Source organism: Podarcis raffonei, chromosome 8 (assembly GCF_027172205.1).
Source record: "Podarcis raffonei isolate rPodRaf1 chromosome 8, rPodRaf1.pri, whole genome shotgun sequence".
Lineage (NCBI taxonomy): Eukaryota > Metazoa > Chordata > Lepidosauria > Squamata > Lacertidae > Podarcis > Podarcis raffonei.
Window position 1 is genome coordinate 20,499,168 of NC_070609.1, and position 22,587 is coordinate 20,521,754.

At 44.4% G+C, this 22,587-nt stretch overlaps 1 protein-coding gene across 3 annotated transcripts in view; it reads right to left on the reverse strand.

Annotated features, from left to right (window-relative positions):
* The window catches only part of LUZP1 (leucine zipper protein 1), a 70,506-nt gene that overhangs the window by 42,486 nt on the left and 5,433 nt on the right, over window positions 1-22,587 (reverse strand). The window contains exon 1 of one of the 3 annotated variants that reach the window (XM_053398427.1): window positions 6,200-6,305. The exons of the other annotated variants lie outside the window; for them this stretch is intronic. The gene's annotated coding sequence lies outside the window, so the exon portion shown is untranslated. Of the gene's footprint in view, window positions 1-6,199; window positions 6,306-22,587 lie in introns of those variants that run through there. 3 annotated transcript variants of the gene reach the window in all.

Below are 22,587 nucleotides of genomic sequence, written 5' to 3' on the forward strand. Positions count from 1 at the left end.
AACTGAATGGCAAAGGCTAGTGCATTCTCTCCCCCACCCAAAGTCTCACTTGTCTGTGTGTGCTGAACTTTAAACTTGCTCTGAATAATGCAAAAAAGGAAAAGGAAAAGGGGGGGGGGTAGAGGTGTCACGATCCAACCAGTTTGAATTATCCTTGATTTCAATGGGAAAGCTATAAAAGACACACACTGCTTCTTCAGTATGACTTCAAAGTGCTTAACTAGGGCTGAAGCATGCACCCACGTCATATTCTGGGTGTGTTTCAACCCACTCCCGATTTTTCATGCCAATCAAACTAGCAAGTTGAACAATAACAACAACCTGGTAGCGGGCAGGCAGCAGAGCAAAAGCAAGGGGCCAAGAATGGTACCCAAATTACTGGGTGGGGAGGAGGAGAACCAGAGGGGAAATACACTCCCCCCCCCCCCCGCAGCTGATGTTCTTGGAAGGTTACAGGAAGGCTAAGATTTGGCTTTAAAAAATGGAGGGACCACAGGGGTTCAAGAGAATGGGGCTTGTAGATTTCACTAGGCACCCCCTTTGCCCCATAAATGATGCACTGGCCTAGAGGATGGGGGGCATGTCGTGAACTGTATATTGCATGCACTGCACTAGGAATACACTGAATTAAAAACAGGGCACTGCAGTTTTGCAGGAGACAAGTTGCCTTGGCTCTCTCCAGTTCCTCCTGGGAAAGACCCACTGAGCTCAAACTCAGGACTGCCGCACAAATGCAGAAGAGTGAAGTGAGGATAAGGCGACAGAAAGGGAGGGACGGACAAATCTAATGATTTTGGCTTCTCTCAGTTCCTCATTTCTCCATTCTTAGATTCAGATCTCCACATTTCTAGATCAGTTTGCAGTGGTGTATTTTTTTTAATTTTAAAAAAAGTCGTCATGAAAATTCACCTCCATTTTAATGAAAACTTCTCCTACTTTCAGAATGCTACTTTGCCTAATATACACACTTTTGCAAGGTGATTTTCTGTAATGTAATAATGCTTTTGTATGCTATCTTCATTCATATACACACTCCCAAGAATGTGAATTTTTGTTTACATTACTTGGATGGAGAACTATGCTGCAAAATCAGAGAAATGTGAATTTTGAAGCTTGGCTGCATTTTGGTTTGCATATTTTTTCAGAGAGTGCAAATTAGGTAGGTTCAACTTTAAATGCAAACTGAACCAAATGTCTCTCCCATCCCTACACAATGGGCCGCTATAAGTGGAAGAAAGCATTTTTTAACACCACACACACACACAGAGGCAGGCACACAAATAAAAAAACCCAGCACAGAAGGCAAAAGCCTGGGAAATAACCTTCCTCCCTGATATCCTAGTTTTCTCTTTGCAAGGAGTTTATTATGCACTGAAGACCACTGAGACGCTAAACGCTTTCTGCCTTCCAGAGTACACAACATATGGCTCGATGGACAAATATGTCACTCTTCCCCCAGCACAAGCAACAAGCTATTCCTGACTCAGTTATGCCCAAAATGGGGATCATTGTTTATTTCACTCCAAACAAACCACAATGTTAAGCCAAGGTTTACTCTTGGCTTGCCAACAGCGGTTTGAGCTAAACAAACCACACACTTCAATTCGGACTTAACGCTAAGTTGGGGATTGTGGGTTTGACGGAGGTGTGAACTCCAGCCTGGTGGAAAATGGTTTGCTATGGTTTCCTATGGCGTGTGAACTGTGCCACTGCCTTGCCTTCAGGAATGGCCACAGCTCAGTGGCAGCAAAGTGTCCCAGCTTCTGGCATCCTCAGTCTGGGAATACTGTCTGAAAACCCTGGAGAGCCACTAAGTGGAGAACTGGGGTAAAACAAGGGTAGCCAACGCACTTCTATTTTGTTATATTGTTGTATACTTCCTACTGTGAACCCCGGGAAGTCCCCATCTAATGGGGTAAACCTACAACAGCACCACGAGTAACAAGTTTAGCCACTGAATCATGAAGCTTGCCACCTCTGAATGCTCTCTGATCCACCTGTGTCTGCACCACTGCTCACATTTTGGGCTGAGCTGAAACGTTTGGGTTACATGCTCCTAAAACTGGACATAGTCGCAGGGACAATCCATGCTTGCATCCTTCCTTTGATTTTTGCAAGAACCTCCATTCAGCCAAGCAAATGTCTCAATTTTTCAGCTGTTGTGTTGCAGAAGCCTAATTAAGAGCAAATGCTCACATGGATCCACCATGCTTGCAAGCCTGTTAGAAATGTATTTTTGTTTTCTGCTGGGGGAAACCTGGGGTGAAGCTCCAAGCGGATAATTAAACTCAACTTTAAAAGATTTATTTTGTATCAGATTACATTACAGCATAAACCTGATACAGCCTATTAAAATCCATTGAGCTATATTACACCACAAAGCGCACAGACTCATAATCCTCCATCCAGCTTCTAAGCAGCAGCAAATTTACCTGGTGAAATGACATCATAGTGCAACATGGATGACACAAAGGCCAAATGACTATGGTGGGACCTTAGTGGAAGAACCAGGGCACCCTGTTGCTTTCTTCTAAACTGCAGTCAACAGCAAAAAGAAGATGGGGTATGTTTGTGCACGTATGTTTGCGCACAAGAAGACAAAGACTTCTACTCTATATAATGGATGGCACAAGCATACAGTGGTTTATGAACCACCAAGGCGATACAAGGTTTAGTGTTTTGAACTAGGAACAGGGAGATCCAGATTCAAATTCCCACTCAACCATGAAGTTCATATTTGGTCTCCCCTTTCAGAGTTTGTAGGGGTTTATGAATGTCTTATGTAGATTTTTTAATTTCAGTGTTCTGCATGGGACAATGACAATAAAGATATTGTAAATTGTAAAATTTTATTGAAGAACAACAGGATATTTTAATGCCATCATCATCACAGAGGTGTCTGTGGAGGGGATATATTCACTGAAAATGTTATCTTGTTTTTCTTTTAATTTTTTTAAAAGGAACCCATTTGTTAAGTCTGGCAACAGACTTCTATATATATCCCTGCCACTCTGTAGGTTTCCAAATAATAATTACTATTATTTATATGCCGCCACCTGACTGGGTTGCCCGGAGAGCCATGTTTTAGACATTTTCTTTCATATATATATATATATATATATATATATATATATATATATATCTCCCAGGATTTTAACTGATACCTGCTGCTTTTTGTATTTTTACTGTTGCTACGATAACTGCTTCTGTTTCTGATGTTTCTGATCTGCTTTATATTTGTTTTATGGTTCTCTTTAATTAAAGATTCATTTATTTTTAAAGTTCAGCAGCTGATATTGTGGCAGTCACTATCTCCGCCTCATTTCCCTCACAGGAGACAAAACGGAGTATCCCTTTATTTAATTTAGCATGGAGATTTCTCGGCTTGTGGAAATTCCTGACTAGGCTCAGATCACATGTAAGCTACCTGGTGTTGCCCTGCGATTAACAACTGGTGCACACAAGGTATGTCACGCCTTCCACATAACTGGTCCAGCCATCCTTTATTGCACACATGAATGAAGAAAGTGAAAGGTAGACATATTCAGGTGCCTATATCCAGCGATAAGGAACCCCTGGCCCAACTGGCCTCCCCACTTGGCTTGCAAGTTCCTATGACTGATGACATTTATAATGGCAAGTTGGGGGGGCAGAGAAATATGCAGCTCCCCCAAGAACAGATTGGCAGGCACTGCTGATCATCAGCAACTGCAAAGGAATATGGGTTGCTTGATGTCATTGTGACATCATGTGACTGACAGGTGCGTAACCCTACCCAATGGTCAAACGTGGCCTGTGGGAGTGGCCTACCAGTTGGACCCCATTCCACTCCCTGCATTCTTCTGAATCAGATTATCTGGCCTGTCTGGCTCAGCATTCACTTTTCTGACAGGCAGAAACTCTTTCACCTGATCCTCTTATAGCTAGAGATGCCAGCGGCTGAGCCTGGGACATTCAGGATGGAAAGTGTGGTGGCTAGGTTTGAGTTACTAGGGGACCAACAATGCGATAGGTCGGTTGGCTTAATGTCCCACAACCTCCACTAAATTCTCTGAACACCTGCATGCTAGCCCTATAAAATTCATCCGATGCAGCATTCTCACTTCCAAGTTAATAATAATAATAATTTTTATTCGATTGTGGTGTCAAGTTTAGTTTCCTAGAATAAACAAAAGTACGAATTCAGCTCTGGCGACTTCCATATGCAACAGCAGTTAAGTGCTCTTTCACTCCACTGAATTGAATTTGCTGTTCTGAATGAAGCTGACTTCTGCCTGATCATGCGAATGAGGACTGAACACAAGAAGTGACCAGAAATAAACACAAAGGAGTCAATGATTGCACCAACAGAGCTCTGAAGAATTACAAGGAGGGTATAAGCGTAGCTCACTTTAATGAAAGTGTAGGTAAATCTAATTAAATAGTCGTGATTGAGAATCTCCCAGCACCCACACACATTATTATTATACTATGGTGCCATATGGCCTGAGTTCACATTTACTAGGGCAAAAAGTCTTACCACTCAATCTCCTGAAATTTCAAATACATCCGCCTCGCCACAAAAACACCTGATTTTCAGTTTCTAGGGGGAAATACTGAATTGACCACTGTGAAGAAAAGGTTACTAAACTGGATGGTTCACTGTCTGATCTTGTGTTCTTCCAAATTATGGCTCCTCCCCAGTACTGATGTCTTGGTGTGCATTCTGTTTTTCTCTAAAACATTTCTTTCGACTGAAGATTCCAAGGCAGCTTGTAGATGATTCTGAGTGGATGAGTCCAGGCCCAAATGTGTTTTGTGAAATACACTTTTAAGAAAATAAACTATGTGATTTACTACCGTATTTACTCAAGCCTAATGTGCACCTCAATTTTCAGAACCTCGAAACAAAAAGGAAGCATTTGCTGGCAGATGTAAATGTGCCATCAAATCTAATGTGCACCTTAATTTTTGCAACCTAATTTGGCCAAAAAAATGTGAGTATTCGATTCGAGTAAATGCGGTATATTTTTAGCCTGCTTTCTACCACATTAATCAAGAAAGGATATAGGAACACAGGAAGCTCCCTTACACTGAGTCAGACCATTGGTCCACCTAGTTGAGTATTTTCTACAATGACTGGCAGTTGCTCTCCTGGATTTCAGACAGGAATGTCACCCAACCAACCCTACCAGGAGATGCCAAGGTATAAACTATGAAGGATCTAATGTCTGCTCAAATCACTGACCGAGTGGCCTTCAGCAAACTAATCTGCCCCTACCCTAGCCTGCAGTACAGTCATCCCTTGTGTTGCATCCGGGTTTCGCCACTCGCACATGTGCAGAAGCGCCAAATCGCACCGAGCGCATGCGCAGACGCAGCGCTTCGAGTTGCGGGCATTTCACATTATGGACAGGCCTCCAGAATGGATCCCGTCCGTAACATGAGGTACCACTGTATGTGGATGGTAGTAATAGCAGCCTACTTTACAGAGTTGTTGTAAGAACATGAAACCCTGCATTACATACCAATATTACTATTCTAAACACATCTGGCCATCTCCCCACAACTAAAGCAAAATCCTTGCGCCAGTGAAGCACATTTATAGTGTAACTACTCTGTTGTTTCTGCTTTGCATTTGCCCTGAGACGTGTTCAGTTATATACAATCTTCGCTCTTATGCAACAAATACCAGAAGTATTATATTACCCACATTACTGCAGCCAGGATTGAAAAGAAATAAAAGCGAAAAGGGGGAGATCAAGTGTTGCAGAACCAGGGTGCTGTAGAGATGAAATGCGTTAGAAAACAGGGAGCCCGCAAAGTCTCCTAAGCCAGGCTCCCTGGAACAAATGAAAAGTCATGTAAGAGCGTGGCTCTGTGCCATTTGTACAGAGTGCATGTTGGAGACATAAGAGCCATCACAAGAGAGAGCATTAGCTGTGATTTTGCTGGCCACACAGACCTGCAAAAAATACATCTCAAAGAGTTTTTTAAAAAAAGGAGGGACTGTAATGACTCTTGAAGGATTTAGAGCCCAGGCAGAAGACAAACTCCGGGTGGGGGATGGACCACATCATGTGAATTCATGGAGGATTATGCAGATAAAGGTGTCCTCACCCAATATCAGGAATGCTTCTGTTCAGGGGGCCAGCCAGTCAGCCATGCCTTCCTCTGGAATACAAAAGGGGCTCAAGCTTTCAACTCACTGTTCACCCACCTCCATCCAGGTAGTCTTTTTCAACTGAGGACTGGTCCGCACTTCCGCTTGTCCGGTGCCTGGAAAGCACAGGTCCAAGCGGTTTCCCTCTTGCTCTGCTCCTTTCCTAGGGAAAATCAGCTCTTTAGTGCTAAATTGCAGTAAATGTCAATGCAGAGAAAACCCCAATTGCTGCTTGCTCAGCCTGAGCACCTTTCCTTGGTGGAAAGCAGGGGGACGAGGAAGTGTGGGCTAAGTCCTGAAACACAACATCCTTTGCCTTCTGGAGGCCACTTTGAATTCTTTGTCCTCATTTGGCTGGGGTTTTTTTGGGGGGCAGAGTGGCTTTTGCTCTTTGAATGCTTTTTTAAAAAGCATGTTTCATACATGTCTGCCTGAGATCCTGGAAAGCTACAGCTCCAGGTGGAAAAGCAATACTGGCCATGTATAAAAAATGACAGGATTGGGTCTGGTGAGGCAAGATTTGGGGTCTTGCTGGAGACCTCCAGGCTCAGAATTTGAGGTAGAAAAATATCTCTGTGAAGCGAAAATAATAATAATGCTTTTCTGGCTTTCAATGGCTTTACACTCAGAGAAAAATAAATGCTGCTAGCAATAGCACAGCCCAACTGTTCCTGGATGAATTGCAGAACTAGAGCTGTTTTGGGGAAACTGGGGGAGGTTCTTCAGTTCTCAGTGATGGGACCTATTTTACTCTTGCATTTTATTAATGGGAAACAGTAGTTTGCTGAAATCTGCTGGTGACACCAAGTTTGTAGGCGGTCTTGTCACAGAAAGAGATCAGGAAGCTTCCTACACAACAAGTTAGGTGACCTCATGAATGGAGCAAGAACAGAACGAAAAGCAAAATATAAGGTCATGCACTTTTGAGGACTAATGGCAAATGGACTCAACAAGAAACTGCAGAGGAGGAGGGAATCATGGAAGGCAGCAAAGATGGTGAGGGTCACAGAGACCAGGGCCACATTTCCACCATCCATTTAAAGCATTATTATACTACCTTAACAGTCATGGCATCACCCAGAGAATCCTGGGAACTGTAGTTTCAGGATGCTGCAAGTTGTTAAAGGTAAAGTCCAGGTAAAGGTAAAGTCCCATTAGGTCCAGTCGTGGCTGACTCTGGGGTTGTAGCGCTCATCTCTCTTTATCGGCCGACGTACAGCTTCCGGGTCATGTGGCCAGCATGACTAAGCCACTTCTGGCGAACCAGAGCAGCGCACGGAAACGCCGTTTACCTTCCCGCCAGAGTGGTACCTATTTATCTACTTGCACTTTGACATGCTTTCAAACTGCTACGTTGGCAGGAGCAGGGACCGAGCCAACGGGAGCTCACCGCGTTACGGGGATTCAAACTGCCGAGCTTCTGATCGGCAAGTCCTAGGCTCTGTGGTTTAACCCACAGAGCCACCCGCATTGCTAGGAGACCCCTATTTCCCTCACGGAGCTACAGTGCTCAGAGCGGTTTAACAATCAATCCTTCTTCCCAGTGAACTTTGGAATTGTAGCTCTGTGAGGGAAACTGGGGTTTCCAGACGCGTCTCAACAACCTTAAACTACAGTTCCCAGGATTCATGAAGGGGAAGCCATGACAGTTAAAGTGGTATAATACATCTCTAAACATCAGGTATGCTTGTGGCCCTAAGTCCTATTAGGAAAGGTTGAAGGAGCTGAGTGTGTTAACCTGGAGAAGAGATTATCAAGAGATGATATGATAGACATTTTCAAATCTCTGAAGGCCTGTCACACAGACAAAGGAATACGTTTGTTTTCTGTTGCTCCAGAGGGAAAACTGATCCAGCAGGTTCATATGTCAAAAAAATGAATTTAGAAAGAACCTTAGGAAGAACTTCCTGAAAGTACAACCTGTTTGACAGTGGAACAGACTGGCTCAGGAAGCGATGGGCTTTCCCTCATTAGAGGTTTTTAAGCAGAGGCAAGGGTGTTGAAGTAGCAATTTCCTGCATCAGAATGGAGCTGGTCTAGATGATCTGTGAGGTCCCTTCCAACTCTATGGTTTCGTAAGTTCTACCATATAACACTTCGGTTTGGGCCCAATTCACAAAAGCCTTCCCACCCTCCATGTTCTGTCTACATACAGTAAGGTGTAGAAATGAATTTGGGCTCATATCCAACTTCCCCTCCCACAGAACATATGTGTTAGAGCCACATGTGAGGTCACAGGCGTCACTCATGAGATCCAGCAACCCCTTTAATAAACACCATGAACTGATCCAGCTGCCACAAGATGGAATAATGAAATCAACCTGCAGCCCCATCCCTAAAATTCAATCACAGTCTCCAACAAAAAAAATATCATTACCAGACCTCATGATTAAAGCAAGCGGGTCCAACAAGGTGATGAAACGAATCTCAAACGAACCATAGTCATTTTGTTTCTTCAATTCACAAATTTTTAGATCCATTTACTGGCAAGATTCTTCAGGGCCAAATCAATGAGTGCTATTCAATGTCAGTGTTACGCAGCACAGACCCAATTAAATTAATAAAGGTAAAGGACCCCTGACAGTTAAGTCCACTTGCAAACGACTCTGGGGTTGCGGTGCTCATCTCGCTTTACTGGCCGAGGGAGCCGACGTTTGTCCACTGACAGTTTTTCCAGGTCATGTGGCCAGCATGACTAAGCCACTTCTGGCAAAACCAGAGCAGCGCATGGAAACACCGTTTACCTTCCTGCCGGAGTGGTACCTATTTATCTACTTGCACTTTGACGTGCTTTCAAACTGCTAGGTTGGCAGGAGCTGGGAATGAGCAAAGGGAGCTCACCCTGTCGCGGGATTCAAACCACCGACCTTCCTATCGGCAAGCCCTAGGCTCAGTGATTTAGACCACAGTGCCACCCGCGTCCCCGCTAATGAAATTAATAGACATGACTAATTTAGGTTCATTAATCTCTATGGGCCTACGCTGAGTAGGCCTTAGCTGAATGCAACCCAATGTTTTCGACATTCAAAAATATTCCAGAATAAGATTATGCAAGTAATGCAATGTGTCTACAGCCTGTGGACATACCCCATTAATCAAGATGGAAGCTCTAGGTATGTAATTTAATAACTCTCTAAACTCTCAATTATTCTGTTGGCAAAGACAGCCCCATACAATTGTTCCAGTAAGACTGACTTCCAAGTGAGTGTGCTTAAGATCCCAGCTGTGAGGCACCAACCAGATCTTTTCTCTTACACATCTGCCCTTCCACCTTCCCATCACTGCAGGCAGCCAAGCCCTGGAAAAATCCCAAGCATGCCTGGGAGCTAGAGAGAGTGGAGTCACAGAACCACCACCAACACTTCCCCATTCCTGGCTGAGATGTTTTGCAACTGGTTGAACCAGTCACAACAGCCCCCAGCCTAAGAATAGGGTGCTGCAAGCCTGCAGCTCATGGAATTTTGCTTTCCTGGCCACAAGGCCACAACTCAGTGGTAAAAAGCATGCTTTGCATACAAAAGGTCCTAGATTTGGTCCGTTGCTTCCATGGTCAAAAGGATCGATGATGTGGAAGACCTCTTTTTGCCTCGGAACTTGGGAGAGCCACTGCCAGACAGATAATACTGCCCAATATGGACAAATAATCTGACCTGGTATAAGGCAGCTGCTTATGTTTCTAAGTGTTGCTAGAAGAAGCCAGGCCACGCAGCCTCTGGATCCGAGATACAGCTGGGTTTAACTGGTGAAAGGGGCATCTGCACAGGACCTTTCAGTGCTGTGTGGTGCAACAAAGCCATGCATTAGAGCCTGAGACTTTCATTTGACGAACCATAGTTAAGATTGAAAACTGTTTTTTGGAATTAAGAGGCACAAAAAAACCTGCTTAATCGAAAACATAATGTGCAACTGGCTTGTTTCCACAAACCATAGTTAAATTAAACCACAAGGTTCGTGGTAATTTTATCAGGTGTTCCTCAATGACAAGATCAGAAACAGCCAACAAGCTTGAAAGTGAGCCCTAAAACTCTTCTGCGCTATGCAAGGGTTCATTGGCAGAAACACCAATGCAGAATGTGCCACTGAAGATGCTTTCTTGAAGGAAAGAAAATGCTGCCACCCCCAGCACCATCTGTCCACAGATCCTTAAGGAACTAATTCCAGAGGTCTAGCCAGGTGAGTCTGTTACAGCAAACATTAAGAGAGACTTCTGGCACTTTAAATGCAACAAATGTGTTAAGTCTTCAAGGTGCCACAAGACTCTTTATGTGCATTTCCTTAGGTAAATCCATCTCCCAACACAACTCAACCATGTGTGTTTGTGTACATGAAAGAGAGACTTCTATCTACACCTATCCCAATTGTGACCTCTTTGCTGGGGAAAAGGGATGGAGAAATGAAGTGATGAAAATCTGATCCTTGAACGGCCTAGGAACTACACACTCATCCAAGTTTCTTCAATCTGATTTAAAAGCTCCTTTAGCAGAACATCTAGGGACATGGGTGGCGCTGTGGGTTAAACCACAGAGCCTAGGAACTGCCGATCAGAAGGTTGGCGGTTCGAATCCCCATGACGGGGTGAGCTCCCGTTGCTCGGTCCCTGCTCCTGCCAACCTAGCAGTTCGAAAGCACATCAAAGTGCAAGTAGATAAATAGGTACCGCTCCGGCGGGAAGGTAAACGGCGTTTCCATGCACTGCTCTGGTTCGCCAGAAGCAGCTTGGTCATGCTGGCCACATGACCCGGAAGCTGTCTGCGGACAAACGCCGTCTCCCTCGGCCAGTAAAGCGAGATGAGCGCCGCAACCCCAGAGTCGGTCACGACTGGACCTAATGGTCAGGGGTCCCTTTACCTTTAGCAGAACATCTAAAAATTCTTACCAAAAGCAGAGGGATGAAATTTGAACATGTTCCTTATTATAATCACAAACACTTTTGTGAATATCCAGGTAATAATAATAATAATAATAATAATAATAATAATAATAATAATATATTATTTATACCCCACCCATCTGGCTGGGTTTCCCCAGCCACTCTGGGCAGCTTCCAACAAAATATTAAAATACAATAGTCTATTAAACATTAAAAGCTTCCCTAAACAGGGCTGCCTTCAGATGTCTTCTAAAAGTCTAGTAGTTTTCTTTTTGACATCTGGTGGGAGGGCATTCCACAGGGAGGGTGCCACTACCGAGAAGGCCCTCTGCCTGGTTCCCTGTAACTTGGCTTCTTGCAGTGAGGGACCCGCCAGAAGGCCCTTGGCACTGGACCTCAGTGTCCAGGCAGAAAGATGGGGGTGGAGACGCTCCTTCAGGTTCAGAAACAGGATACTGGCGAACAACATACAAAAGAAGGGATATTGGTATTGCCCTTGTGTCCCAGTTGTGGGCTTTCTGGAGGCACCTGGTTGGCCATTCTGGGGTGTGGGCTTCTGGACAGGACATTGGTTCAATCCAGCAAGGCTATTCTTATATTTACTAACAGAGCACTCCAGACCTGCTTCTGGCTGGGTGCTTGGATTGCTCTCATCCCACCGTCAGCCTCCTGCTGCCCACCACTTGAAAAGTGATGCCAGCATAACTCCACTGTCACAAACTCCCCATTCCACCCAAGCATGCAAGCAGAAGTGCCTCAGGAAAGCCCTAAAATGGGGCTTTTCAGGGGTGGGCTGAGCTAGCCCCATTCCCATCATATGACTGCATTGTGCAACAGCTTCAGTCTGGCACAATAATCGGCCTGCCCACCACTGTCTTCTACCCCAGCCACTGTGCATGGAAGATGTGCAGATGCAGCGATGACTCCATCAAGCTGTGCTGGCCTGAAGTGGTGTGGAAAAGAGTTAGGATTGTTTCCTAATAACTCAATGGGACACTTCCAAAAAGAGATGTTTGGAATCAGGCTATAAAAGAAAGAGCGCTAATAATTTTGTCGTTTATTTGTGTGTTTGCAATATTTCCTGCTAGATGGATCTTTTAGTCTGAACAAGCAGGACTCTTCATTGAGTTCTTCCATGGTGAAGATGCCTATAATCCACATTGCACAGTAGCTAGTTGTACGGGTGCCATGTCAATGTTGTTTTCCATTATCCTCTCTTCCACGCTGATTTTATTTTGTGGGGTTAAACCATGATGATTATTTTCTTAGTATTTGGAACGCACAATACCTGGAACCTTTGTTACTTCAGCCAGCAAGACTGGACTTGTCCACTCTTATTCATGCAGATTGCTAAATACGTGAAGTCATCTCAGGATGAGTTTGCAAGACGCTGAACAAGCTGCTTGCCCCTGATGTGAAGATTAATGAAATAGACAGATTTCCACGTTGCATGACTGTTCACCCCTTAGGTCACGGCAGAGCAAGAAGCCCAGCCAATTAGAAGAGACCCCCTCCAAAAAAACCCCAATGAAGTTCAAATATCCCTTGTTACCCAATGCATGAACTACATGCTTGAAGTTCCCAGTTCAAATCTCATTAATGCAACCACTTAGGCAAATCCAATCCCTCGCTTAAGAATCTTCAGTCCCTGGAGTGGGCAGATGAAAAGTCACTGGGAAATGGATCATAGTGCAATAGTAGATCATTTGCTTTGAATGTAGAAGGTTTCAGGTTCAACCTCTCCAAGGATGGCTGGGAAAGATGCCCTGGAGAACTCTTGCAGTCCATTTTCCTTTAACCTCAGTGGTGTTTACCAATCTCTCTCTCTCTCTCTCTCTCTCTCTCTCTCTCTCTCTCTCTCTCTCTCTGTGTGTGTGTGTGTGTGTATGTACTATATATTTTGGAACTTTGCCCACTGTCTTTTGGTACCTCTTAAGATATTGTAACCAAATTATGTATGATGGTACCTGCTTCAAGGAGCAGGTTTTCCTATGTTTGGAAACAACGGGATGCTGTCTAAACCAGGGGTTGGCAAGGTTTACCTTTCCTGGGCAGGTTCACTCCAGCAGAGATCCCTCTGTGGACTAGCTGAGCAGGCGGCTCGGTTCGGGGGCGGCTCATGGGCCAGTTAAACGACTCCCGTGGTCCGCTTGTGGCCCATGGGCCTTAGGTTGCTGACCCCTGGTCTAAACCAAGACAGTGGACTGAATCTTTCAAAACGGCACTGATTTTTAACCATTGATTTCAAAACTGCACTGATTTCTTCGGCTTCGTAGAATTCCTAAGTAACACCAGGTTTGAGGCTATGTGAAACGTGGGATAACCCTTTCTTTCAAAACTGATAGAAGCTAGAGGGATGAGAGGGGGGGCAGAGACTTGTGGTATGGAGAAAGAATAAACGTTTTCACTCTTTCCTTGCCCTTTTTTTTTTTTTTGTATGCACCATTATTCAGCCCTGAAGTCAAGATCCTTATGTGGCACTGGCACAAGCAGACTTGACGACTGACAAATGTCATATGGCAGAAGCTTTCATGGTCCAATCATGTCATCAGATGAAGTCTGAGCAACACAGAGTACAGGGCCTTAAGTGAAACTTGGGATAACACTCCATACATCTGATGAAGTGGTCGTTCGTCCCTGAAAGCTACTGACCAAGTTCAGGCATGTTCATGGGACTCAGAATTGAAGCAAAAGTATCTCGTAACTGGTGGTCCTTTAAGGCATCAAGCCGAAGGAGGAAAAAAGCTGGTAACTCTACTTTCCCCTGCAAATGGCCTGAGGCTTTTTCCTGGAATACCTGGGAGCAGAAGGGATTGCCACCTTTTTAAAAACCAGCCCTATGAGTTTAGCAGCAGCAGCTGCCTGATATGCAAAAACTAAGCTGCTGAAACTATGCTCCTAGTCTAAAGAGTGAATCCTCTTGAACACAGTGGGTCAAAGCATAAGGTTTTTTCTCATGCCAAAAAGGTTCCCCCTACCATTTTTTGCCTACCTTCCTCTCCACCAGGATCAATGGGGACCAGCCGCCACTGACATCTACATTTGCTGAACTTTCCTATTTAAAAGGCGCAAGAGCCTTGTCCTCTTTTGCAGAAAGCCGCCCTATCCCTTGTGGGTATTTTGTTGAACAATAAAGATCTGTCTTTTTAGAAGGGCATTTGTTTTCGTAGCCAGCTGATAAGGTTTTATGTTGTTGGGATGAGGTGCTAATATAGTTATTTTATTTTCTGCTGCTGCTGTTATCCTTTTATCAGTTGTGTTTTATCTCACGGTTTCACGTTGCTTAGCCTTTGTAACTAAGCTTTCCTCCCCCAAAGAATCCTGGGAAGAATAGGTTGCCAACGGTGCTGAGAGTTGTGGGGAGACACCCCCCCCCCATTCACCTCAGAGTGACAATTCCCAGAGTTCCCTGGGAAGTTGGATTGACTGTTAAACCACTCTGAGAATTGTAGTTCTGTGAAGGACTAACAACTGTCAGCACCCTTTACAAACTACAGATCCCAGAACTATTTTGAAGCATTCATAACTGTTTAAAATGGTATGATACTGCTTTGAATGTGCAGTCCAGATGGGGCTTAAATTAGTTAACTCAAGTTTTGTTTGATTTCAATAGGAATGAAGTTCAACTAATTTAGCCGCCTTGAATTGTTTTTCTAGGCAAAGCAGGGTATAAATCCTGTAGAAATATTGGGATCAATGAGACTTAGTCCCAGGGAAGTGAGTATAAAACTGCAGCTTTAATTAAATAATTAAAGAAAAGTAATGTATGCCTACTATTATTACAGTAGAGTCGTATTTTCTTAGATTTCTTGCCAAAAACCCAAGAAGTTTAAGCAATTCTTCAGAACTACATCTCAAAGCGTCCATGTCGCAAACCAAAAAATTCAATGACTGACATTTAATCGCAGATGGAAGAGAAAATGAATAATGGGGTAACTCATATAGCCTTTATGATTAGATAATTTCAAGATAACTACCACTTCAGAACTGCTGGGTGGATTAATTTAGTCATTGTTGCCCACACTACGGCATAGATTCCTCTTCTCTTCAAATTCGCTTTTAAAATGTGGACTTCATTTTCCATAGTGATAAGGCATGATCCTTTAGCGAACAAAAGAGGGAGCTGCAATAAAATGTTGCAGTGTGAAGGCCTGTTCACTCGTCTAGTCAGCCTGAAATGCTCCACGATATTTCCATTTCCCCACCACCAGCAATCCAGTCCTAGGATATTGGTTCATAGCTACCGAGCATGTTCAGTCATCACTGGGCTTTTGGGGTGATTTCCCCCCCCTCCTCACAATGTCCCCCCAAGAGCTTAAAAAAACAACCACTTCTACAACCATATACAGTGGTACCTCAGGTTACGTACTTAATTCGTTCCGGAGTTCCGTATTTAACCTGAAACTGTTCTTAACCTGAAAAACCACTTTAGCTAATGGGGCCTCCTGCTGCTGCCGTGCAGCCAGAGCACAATTTCTGTTCTCATCCTGAAGCAAAGTTCTTAACCTGAAGCACTATTTCTGGGTTAGCGGAGTCTGTAACCTGAAGCGTATGTAACCTGAGGTACCACTGTACCTTCCTCTTGTGCCCGGATGGTGACATTTCCCCCTACATAAACATGCTTCCCTACATAAGCATCAGCACTCACACCTGGCCATTGGAAATAGGACGAATGGAACAGATAATTTCAAGACGACTACCAGTTCAGAACAAAATGAGTGGATTTTCATTGCCTACAAAATTGTACAGCTTTGCCCTTATCCTACCCCCAATAAAGATCATGTCCAGTATCTATAAGAAGTGGCTCTTCTGCGATCACTTCAAGTGCTTTGGAAAGGTTTTCCAAACACGTGACAGCTATCCCAACAAAAACGGTTGTTTTCAGTTTCTGTTTTCCTTGATTCCTACAGTTAAGATTTTATGATTATTATTCTTGAATGGGCCTGTTAACTTATGGACACACATACACACCCAGTTCCAATCATCCTATCACCAGCAGCTACATATTTCTGTTGTCTGGTGGAGATCAACTGAGGAATTACTTTTCCATTCCTTTCTCTAATCCTAAAGCATACCCTTGTTCTCTTCTGGTCCTTGCTTTCGCTATTTCCCACCAATCTACTTGCCTCCACACCTTGCAAAACAGTTGGCTTTATCTTCATAGCACAGGTGGGTTGGGATCAAGCTTTTGTTTCTTGACTTAGGAAAGGCTTATTGCAAGAAAGTTTGAAAAGCCCAGGTATAACTGGTTGCTGTCCTACAACCTTCAAAGAAGAAAAAATTCGGAATAGCTATGGAAACATCTTGTTACTCAATCATCCTCTCTTATGCTGAACAGTTCAGCAGATTTTCAGCCAATGTCAAGATCCCTACATAGATGCTCAATCAAGCACTTTGGAAGCTTTTCATCTAGACCCCATCCTCATCCTCACTATGAATAGCTATACCAGCTTTGGGGCAAAGGCTTTTAGTCATTATGGACCTCAGCTGGCCAATATTCTTTACCCCCTCCTCCCAATTGCTGATAGCCAAAGCATCTGATGCTGAGCCCTTACATTTTCCATGCATCTGAGATGCTCGCTTTCATTTGCTTCTGCTCACACACAGGAAGCAGCAGCTAAACGGATAAGGGGGGCCTTTGCCCAAAACTATCCACACCAGGACCAAAGGGGTTAAAAGAGCCCTTTGCCAATGTCTCAGCTTGTATAGGACCCAATTCAGCAAGTGAAGCCAACTGAAAGGGGCTGTGGACTCAAAATGAAGTGACTGCCAGTTCCCTGTTGAGCGTACAGAGCTAGGGTAGCCAACACGGTGCTCCCCTCCCCCCAATGTTTTAGACTACACCTCCCATCAGCCCCAGCCACCATGGAACAATGGAAATTGTAGTCCAAAACAGCTTGAATGCACCACGTTGGCCACCCGCTTGCATACAGCAATCAATGCAAATAAAAAAGTGAAAAGAACTACAGGAATCTGGAGCCTGCCTTATGTTCCTGCCTCCGTACAGAAGTATTCAAACAAAAACCAAAAACATGTTCCTTTGTTTCATCTTCTACCAGCCAATGCTAGTGGCCTTCAGTATTTGCTCAACTAAAAATATGATACATGGAACAGATAAATTCAAGATAACAGTTGAGGGCCAGTTAAGGTATACACACATTTTGGGAATCCACCCTTAACCAGTGTGCCCATATGTATTGGCAAACAATACCTGTAGAGACTAGCTGCAGGGGAAGCACCAGCCCCCAATATTTAGTTGCCTAGAGTAGAGCACAAACGGTACACATGTACACTCACGCTTATGATTAGGACCAACACTGCTTTTTTAGAAGTCTTGCCACATCTATCATATACCAGTTCCTGCTTTCAAAGAGGCTGCCTTATATCGAATCAAACTATTGGTATCATCTACTTCAGTGCTGTCTGCACGGACTGGCAGCAGCTCTCTAGGGTCTCAGGCGGACATTTGTTCCCACCCTACCTGGAAAATATGAGGTTTGAACCTGGGACCTTTCACATGCAAATTACATGTACTACTACTGACCTACAACCCTTCCCTATCACCCCTTGCAGCCTGAAGGCAGAATGTGTTGCATGAGAATGGGGGAAACACCTAGGAACTTTCAGTCTCACAACTGAAATGTGCATGCATGAAAATGATAAAACAAGCAACCAGTTTATGTGGTCTTTAAAATGAGAAGACCCACAATCATTCCTTGCTTAATATGTGCATGTTCCTCATTTTGTATTACCAGAAAACAGGCACAGAGAACACACAGAACATATAAAGCTGCCTTATACAATGTCAGATCATTTATCTACTGTTGCCTGCTCAACTGGCAGCAGCTCTCCAAAGCCTCAGACCAGTGGTGAAGAATGTGTGGCCTCCTAGATGTTACCAGACTGCAACTCCCATCACTCCTGGCCACTGACCATAGCGGACAGGGCTGATAGCAGTTGCAGTCCAACAACAAATGGAGAGCCAGATGTGACCCACCACTGCTTTATGCCATCAGTTCCATAGGAACATAGGAAGCTGCCTTATATCATATCCGAAACCAGTGTTAGAAACTGGGATAGAAAAGCTAGGAGCCAAAGGCTCCTGCAACCTAGCTTGTGGGCGCCAAAACAGAATCTCTTGTCGCCATTTTTTAGAGCAGGGTAGGCAAGACTTTTTATTTATTATTTTGATAAGCATGAACTAATATGCAATTCACATAAGAGACACATTGTTAATATCACATTTTTATCAGAAATCATAAATGCATGTTTAATTTGGTGTTTACAATAAAGATATTGGTACCATACTTCGGTTTTCAAAACAGTCTACAGTCGTACCTTGGTTCTCGAACAGAATCCGTTCCGGAAGTCCGTTCGACTTCCGAAAACATTTGAAAACCCAAGGCGCAGCTTCCGATTGGCTGCAGGAGCCTCCTGCACTCAATCGGAAGCTGCGGAAGCCCCGTCGGATGTCCGGCTTCCAAAAAATGTTCACAAACCAGAACACTCACTTCCGGGTTTGCGGCATTCGGGAGCCAAAATATTCAAGTCACATGATGTTCAAGAACCAAGGTACGACTGTACTCTTTATTGTTAAACTCCTTAACATAGTGTCTATCTTTAACATATTCTTTGAGGCTTCAAAGCACTTATATTTCAGTAATCCTTGAGTGTCAGCCGGGCGCAAAAAAAATGGCACCCAGACTTGTTGAGGTGCCCACAAATAGAGAATCTTTAGGTGCAAACGGCGCCTGGCGCCCTGCTAATTTCGAACCTTGCATCAGACCTCTGATCCATCTAGCTCAGTACTGTCTACACTGACTGGCAGCAGCTCTTCAAGGTTTCAAGGTTTCCTACCTGTAGATACCTAGGTTGAACCTGGGGCCTTCCGCATTCAAAGCAGATGCCAAGACCACCGACCTACAGCCCATCCCCACAAGCCTGCCTCTTTCATCCACTGCAAGAGATATCCTTAAGGTCAAAATTCCCACCTTGCAACACCCATTTATTTGTTTTGACTCCAACACTAACCAACGGTAATAAAGAAAAGGTCTCTTATGTGACAAGTACCTGTCTTTCAAATAAGTGCAGGGTTCTAGCTATGAGAGTGAGGGGGTGCAAGTCTGGGAGGCATCTCCCCACCCCAGCCACCCCCAGCCTTGCCTACGGCTTGCTGAGTACCTGTAGTTTACTCCTGTGGCCCTGAATGAGAAACCAGATGCAATTAATAATTAAGGAAAGCAGAAACCCTTGGCCTGCTTTTGCTTGCAGACAATAGCCCAGCCACAGCCAAAAGTGCTAAATTCCATTGCTCTTTAGTGAAAACAAATGCCATGTTTCCTCTCGGAGTAATGAGTCGTCAGTCGGCTCGCTCGTCAGCCCTGAATGAGCAAAAATGGACTTACAAGGCAATAAACATTGCTTAGCTTCACACCCAGAATCTGCCCCTGTGTGCGAGGGAAAGATGGTTTCATTTTAGAAGAAGCTGGAGAAGAAGAAAAATTCCTCGGAGTAAATTGAGCAAAAGCATCTCTACCCTCGGGGTGAAGTCTGATTAAAATAAGTCTTTTTGACGCAGAACAATTCTCGGCTCTCTACTACATTTAAAGTTTCCCTGCTCTGCCAGGCCACAAGAAGATTTGCTCTCTCTTTCACGCCAGACCTATTTTTTTACATTTATATTTCACCTTTCCTCCAAGGGACTCTAAGTGGTGAGTAAAAATATAATAATAATAATTTATTATTTATACCCCACCCATCTGGCTGGGTTTCCCCAGCCACTCTGGGCGGCTTCCAACAAAATATTAAAATACAATAGTCTGTCAAACATTAAAAGCTTCCCTAAACAGGGCTGCCTTCAGACACCCCCCTCCCCATTTCCCCCTCAAAATAACATTGCACAGGAAGGTAGGCTGAGAGACAGTGGACTGGCCCAAGGTTACCCCGTGAGCTTCATGTTCGAGTAGCGATTTTGAACCCTTGTCTCCTAGATTCTAGTCCATCACTGTAACCACTACACAACACTGCCAACCAAGCAAAGCAAAGACACACACGCAGACATTTCCCTACAACTGACAGTGACTTGCCTAACCAACATTTTCCAGTGCTTTTCCTTACTCCAAAGTACTCTTCTTTGGAGTAGTCCAGCTTCTGTGTTGATTTATTTTTGTTTAAATGGAGGTTGTTTGGAACTGTATCTGGGAGCAAAGAAAACCAGGAGTCCTCACATGTTATTCTGTGTTTGTTTATCTTAAACCTTAGAGCAAAAGCTGCAGTCACCAAGGCTGGGGCAAGAAGCAACAGGTCTCTCCACCATTTTCACCCAAATCCTTTCCAAAATTGGTGAAGGGAAAGGTTAAACTCAAGTAGGTGAAGACAAAGTTTGCAGCCCCCACTCAGAGTTTGGCAAGATGTAGCAAAGAAGAGTGGGGAACCTTGGACCTTCAGTTATAGTGAGGCTCCAGCTCCCATCAACTCCAGCCAATATGGCCAGTGGTTGAGGATGATGGGAGCTGTAAAACAACAACATCTGGAGGAACACAGGCTCCCCACCCATTGACAAAAAACCTTGAGTGGCATTTCTACCATGGGCAGTGTTGCATAGTGGTTAGACTCTAGCTGTTAATGGTGTCAGACTGATTCTGAGTTTGAATCCCTGCTCAACGATAAAGCTTGTGACATGACTATGCAACATTTGCTTTCTTCCACCCTAGCCTACTTCGCAGGATTGTCACAAGGATAAGAGTGGGGAAGAGCCATGTGCTCCTTGGAAGAAAGGTGGGATAGAAACACGATAAAGACAGCAGTGCAGCACTACAGAAATATAATCCAGGTGTAAAAAGTGTTTCTAAACCACACTAGCGCTAGCAATGACAAGCCTACCACAGGGAAATCCATCTCTCAAATTCTTAGGCACACAGGCCTGATTGCAAGAGTCCAAACACAATTCAGACAGGAAGATTTAGCATCCTCCTCGTAGCCGTGCACCCATGCTACATTGCAACCTTTTTTCTAGCTCAGCTTCCCTGTACTTTTAACAACTGCCTAACAGGCAGAAATTCTACAGATGCAGCTTTTGCTGGCACATATATGCATTCAATGAGGGAAGCCATATCTGCCGAATGTCTATCGCAACCCTGTGAAAGGCACCAACAGAAAATAGAAAAGGTGGTGGCAACCATAATGTTATTCCACCCGCACAAATGTTCAACAAACCTGTGAGGTATGAAACACAATTACTCTCCTTTTCAGGCCTGGGAAAGTTTGTCCAAGACAAAGGGACTTTTCCAAGGGTACTCAGGAAGTCGATAGCAGAATCACAATATGAGGCAGAAGTTTTTTTCCAGCAGCTTTGTTCAAATGAGAAGCAACACCCCAAAAGGGTACTTCCTCTGAACCATATTCACCAGACTGCAATGAGGACCTGCTCTAAGCTTAGTACATTCAGGATTGCAGCCTTGCGGCCCAATCCTATGCATGTTTATTGAATTCAATGGGGCTCACTTCTACATCATGGTGTGCTGTGATGGTGGGGAGATCCAGGTTTATATCCTGCTCTGCCTCGCAGTTTACTGGGTGATCACATGCGCGCACACACACAGTCTCAGTCCAACCTACCTCACAGGGTTGTTGTGTAGATAAAGTGAAGGAGCCATGTCCATTCCAACTCAACAATTACATATTTTTTTCTTTAGAGAATGGGAATAATAACAATGATAAAAATCTAATCCAACAATAAGTCTTAAGAAGATGCAACTGAAGCCAATCCCTGAGGCTGTGTAACCCTAAATATCCTTCTAGAGTTAAGCTTCACTGAAATCAGTGGGGTTTACTTCCGAGTAAACCCGCTTACGGTTATGCTACCAAAAGGAAAAATCCGATGCGCACCTCCTTGCTCGCAACTCCCACTGCGTGACATTTACTTCTGAGTAAAGCATGGCTAGGATCGGGCCGGAAGCCGATCCCTTTCGCCTGCGCTTGCATCCTAGGGAACGGTGCACCATCCCCGACTCTTACCGCCGAGCCGTTTTTCCTACGAAGCATTTCCTCTGCAGGAAAGGGCCCGGCCTCTCCTAGAGACACCCGGGCAGAAACTTGGATGCTTGGGAAGTTCCCAGAGCGAGCGAACGAGAGAGAGATCCTCAGCCTTCTCTCTCTCTCTTTATCCCAAGCTAAGATTTCAGGGGCAAAAACTCGAAACATAACAAAAAAAGAAGAAAATAAGTAGTCATCCTTTTTTTAAAAAAAAAAAGATGAAAAAGAACCCAGCCACAGGAAACCCTCCCAGTTTCCAGTCGCTAATTAGTTTTTTTAAGGGTCTGTCTACACACACTGGCAACTTGAACAAAGCGGATGCCTTGAATTCCTTCCCAGCCCCAGCTTGGTTTTGGCAGCGCTCTTGGAGCCCAGAAATCAGCCCAGGAGGAGGAGGAGGAGGAGGCGGCGGAAAAGGGCGATCGGGAGGCAGGGAGGAAGAGCCCCCCGCAACTTCCCCTCCTGCCCTCACCCCCAAAGCGCACCCCGATCCTACCCTGACCCAACTCACACATAGCAACCCCCCACCAAAATAAATAAA